The sequence below is a fragment of the Choloepus didactylus genome, chromosome 6, assembly GCF_015220235.1.
Source record: "Choloepus didactylus isolate mChoDid1 chromosome 6, mChoDid1.pri, whole genome shotgun sequence".
Lineage (NCBI taxonomy): Eukaryota > Metazoa > Chordata > Mammalia > Pilosa > Megalonychidae > Choloepus > Choloepus didactylus.
In genome coordinates, this window is record NC_051312.1 from 124,620,701 (window position 1) to 124,625,396 (window position 4,696).

General features: G+C 42.7%; 1 pseudogene; it reads right to left on the reverse strand.

Moving 5' to 3' along the window:
- Positions 1-3,465: 3,465 nt before the first annotated feature.
- LOC119538418 lies at positions 3,466-4,230 on the reverse strand (annotated as a pseudogene).
- Positions 4,231-4,696: the final 466 nt, after the last annotated feature.

The following is a 4,696-nucleotide window of genomic DNA, read 5'->3' on the forward strand; positions in this document are numbered from 1 at the left end:
AACATACTGAGAAACTTGACCTTAACTTTGAGAAGGTTACAGTAAGATATTTAAGCATTTTTTTTCTTTTTAACTAAATAACTTTACTGTCTCCATAAAAATGATACCACTCATTATTCAAAATACCCAGCAATAGAGTTCTCATCAAGAAGTGGACTGAACATATGCTTTTACCTTACTCTCTTCTAAAACATCGCAAAATTATGGTAAAGGCTTAAAAAAGGCAATAACAAAGAAAACAGAAAAAGACATCAGTAAAAAACAACAACAACAAAAAAAAAACCTTCTGGAAGCTGGAAAGCAAATGGCCTAGTGTTAATTGACTTAGCAGAACCAAGAAAGCATAAACCTAAGATGTAGGGGATGCCTATAAGAAAGCTTCATGCTATGGAACCGTGGAAAGGTTGGAATTGAAGAGGCCAGGTACTCCTCAAGTCAGGGTGCTGGTGAGGTTAACACAAGATTAGTTAAAAGTCTGTGTAAGAAGCAATTAGATCCCCAGGTGAACTCTCCCACCCTGCAGATATAGGTGATCATCTTTCTCCCAACCTGACTGAACACTAGAATTTTAATGCTCCTCAGAAGTAGAACCAAAGGCAGAGGACTCTGGACTGGATGACACCAGGCACTGCCAAGGATATGGTTAAGTGGGGTAATGAAAATGGGTGAGGTGGTGATGGGGAACTAAGTGTAAATACACATACCTGATGGTGACACTGCTAGCTCCCTCTGAGAATGCTGGCAAGGGTGATAACCTCCAGGCAGGAGAATGGATGATTTCCTACAGGGGATCTGACTATCCCTTGAGAAAAGAGGTAAATTACAGATCAATGATTAAGCCCCAACAAAACGGCTTAACCAGATCACCCTAAAGCAGTGACTCTCCTTGGGATGATTTTGCTCCTCCTCCCAGGGGGCATTTGGCAACGTCTAAAGACATTTTTGACTGTCATGACTGGCAAGAGGGTTTGCTACCAGCATCTAGGGAGTAGAGGCCATGAATGCTGCTAAACATCCTACCATGCTACAATGCAAAGGACAGAAATCCACAACAAAGAATTATCTAGTCTTAAGTATTAGTAGTGCCACTTATAGAGAAACCTGCCCAGAGTCATCAGTTGGTAAGCCCAGCCCATATTCACAGGATGCTACCAGCATTTTGATGTTTTATTGTGGAAAATGAGGAAACAGCCAAGGATCACCAGACATTTGAGAAAACCCTATAACCAGAAAGACAGAAATCTTAGAGTTAAAAAGGGAACTCGGATCCCCACCTATTCAAGATGGCAGAGTGAGAGGCTTTCAGGGCTCCCGCTCCCCACCGAAGATTTGAATAACCAGAGCGAGCTGGTACAAACAACTTTCTCAAAGCTCTAGAAAACAAAGGACTGCAGTAACAAGGAAAGCTGTGAATCCAGGGAAAGGCTACTTAAAAGCGATGGGATTGCTGGTGCCTCGTCCCTCCCATCCCCCCAGCTCGGCACCGAGTCCCACACTCCCAGGGCGGATCCGTGGTCCCGGTTCCACACGGCACAAACTAACCCTCCTTGGGAACATGTATGTCCGGCCCAATCTGCTTGGCTTTGGTCTGAGGGACATGCCCATCTCAGAACTGGCCTTGCATGTAGAAGGCAGCTCACATTACTCTCCTACAGTACACTGTGGAACAGTAGTCAAGTTGTGCTGCTGGGGGCAAGGAACTGCTGGGTGGAAGACATGCACTGCACCCTGGGGCTGTGAGGAATCCCTTTGCTAACAAGGAGACGTCCCAGAGCCACTTGCGCATGCTCAAGATAAGACGCCTGCGCAGAAAGGATGGGGGGGCGGGGAGGCCGCTACACTTTGGCCCAGAGCTCTTCTCTAAATGATTGTATGGATAAATCCTGGAGGAGGGCACTTGCACAGGCCAGTCTGTAAAAACTGGTAAAGGTGTTTTCTTTCTCCTCCTCCTCCTTCCTTTTTTTTTTTTGTTAGCTCCTGGCAATCAAGGAAAGCTCTGTCATTAATACTTGCTGGGTACAGGCTTTAGGAACAGAGCTTTTTAACTCCAAGGAAAAGAGCAAGTTACACCAGAAAGGTGATACTCATGGCTCAGCTGTGAATTATATTTACATGGTCATAATAATGCAAACATAGAATATTTACCTTAACAAAGTTATGTGAGCCGGTAAAAGGGGAGCGGTTTAAAGGATCTAAATATGCACCTTCCATAGCAGAAAGTTGAGAGATAACACCTAATACTGAAAATTAAGAAATAGTTGTATAAATGCATTTTTAAAAAGGAAATACTAAAAGAAATAGCTAAAAGAGTTTAATGTAGTTGCTACTGGGGAGTTCAAAAAATTGGATATATATGTAGTGTCAGACCCCAGAAAAAAGAGTCTAACATATAGAAGGAATGTCTGATCCAGGGGCCCTGCTGCTTATCTCACAGAAAATAGGTGCCCCATAAACTAAAGAACGAAGGCTATTCAAGGCTATTCCAGCCACAACGGTGCCCCAACCCCAAAAGGCGGGTAAAAGCAAGGTCAAATATGTCCATTAAGACTAACAACCGAAAAGGCCTGCTCTCCCTACATAGATAACGCAGCTGCTTTTCTAAGAAGAATAATGTGCCAAAATCCTAGCAACCTGTCAGCCTAGAAATTGATAGGTACTTACCCAATCAAGGCACAGGACGCACTCAGCAGGCACCCTTCTCCCCCAACACCCTTCCCTCCCCACGTGGGTTTTTCCTTTAAAAATGCTGCTCTCAAATAGAGGGCCAGAGCCGTTTTTCCTTTCTTTCTTTTCTGATGGCTCCCACCTGCTTTCTTCTGCTTTCTTCCTCTAATAAACTTTAAACTCTCTACTTGAACCATGACTCGCTGCATTGTGTGGATTCTTTTTTTTTTTTATCTAAATTTCATATAATTTTCACATCACAAGGTATTTTGATTTTTTCAACCATTTAAAAAAAACATAAAACCATCTTAGTTCATAAGTTGCACAAAAACACAGGTGGTAGGACAGGCCAGTTTACCTGACCCCTGCTCAAGTTACTATCCCAGCGCCAGGGAGTTTGTCATTCATTCCAGGAGACTTCTAGATTTCTCTAGAACTCGATTGTACTTGACTTATGATAAATAAGCTTAGACAATACTTAGCTTCCAACTGTAATATAGTCTCTTTATTCTTTTGGTAAAACTCTTCCAAAGTTAACCACTTCTGTTTGTAGATGATGAAATGTATAAAGATCCACTTCAAATGCTGGAACTGCTACGAACATGGTCTCTTCCCTTCAACACAGAATTAAGACTTTTGGTTCTTGTCTTTAATATTCCAGTCCCAGAAGTAAGTTAACTGTAGACTTCATCTGAAGACAGTCTTATGCTGCATGGCAGTTATCTACAACCAGGCTCTAGCTTCTCCAGGAATACTACAGGATGAATTTAGTTTAATTAAACTAAGAGGCATTCTCTCAAATGAGTTTAAATGCATTTTTATTTTTAGAGAAACTACATGACATGTTTTTCTTAAAAACAATGCCTCCGCTCCAAATAAATCAAGGTCAAAATAAATGAGTTCAAGATGGCATCAGTCCATCTGTCTAAGTCCTGGTATCGTGTGGATGAAAAGCAGCAGCCAGTTATGATGACAGGTGATAGATCCAAGGAATTGCCAAGTTTCTTAACATTTCTCCATTTCTAAACCATCCTTAAAGAAAATCATATATGGGGTCACACCATCCTCACGGTAGTCCAGGAGAGCACCATACCATCTGGATTCATGTTTTCACCGTTATAGAACTGGTAGTTTTTGAAATTAGCAAGGACGTGCTTGACTTGTTCTGCAGCCCCTGTTATAAAAGGTTTTACTCTTTCTGGTCTCTGTTCTTCAAGCTTGCCTTTGATTGATTTCATGTAATCTTTGATATACTTTTTGTAGGCTTCTTCTGTGAAGCTAGTTTCCTGCAAGTGATGGTTCATGACAATATCAACACCGGTGACGACTGTGCTTTCGGTACCTTCACCCTCGGGGCTTTCAGCAGAGGCAATTCCACCAATGAGGGAGTCATCGATGCCACCCTCTGTCCTACTGACCATCTTCCCCTCCACCTCGAGGCACAGCCCGTCGGCGATCTCCCGGATCTTGTAAATGTCGGAGAACATTTCATCATGGCTGATGAGGTCCGGGTAGATGATCATAACGGCGGCTGGAGGGCGGCGGCGGCAGCGGCGCTGGCGTGGCAGGAGCCCGGAGCTCGGAGCGAGCGCGGAGCAGCCGGAGCGGCACCGGGGGGGAGGGGGGAGGCGGGCGGAAAAGCTGTGTGGATTCTTGAACGGCTGGGGACCTAACATGTGGGAAGGAGAGATTCCTGTTTATATAGTACAACTTATAGAACTTTCACTTTTACTACTATGATAAATGTAATTTGGTTAACAAGTAAAATTCTAATAAAAATAATGATCACACCTTCCTCATGGGATTACTGTGAGGCTTAAGGTAAAGTGTGAAATGCTAATGCCAGAAGATATAGATCATAGTAAATGCTCAGGAACTGCTAGTTGTTTCCATTATCGTTGATCTGGAATAATTTTAAATATTTAGCAATGATGGAAAGTACAAAAAAAAAAAAAACAATAAATTAGAAATCCCAGTATCCAATAATAAGCAGTGCTAACATTGGGAAACCATTATTTTAAGCATCATGCCA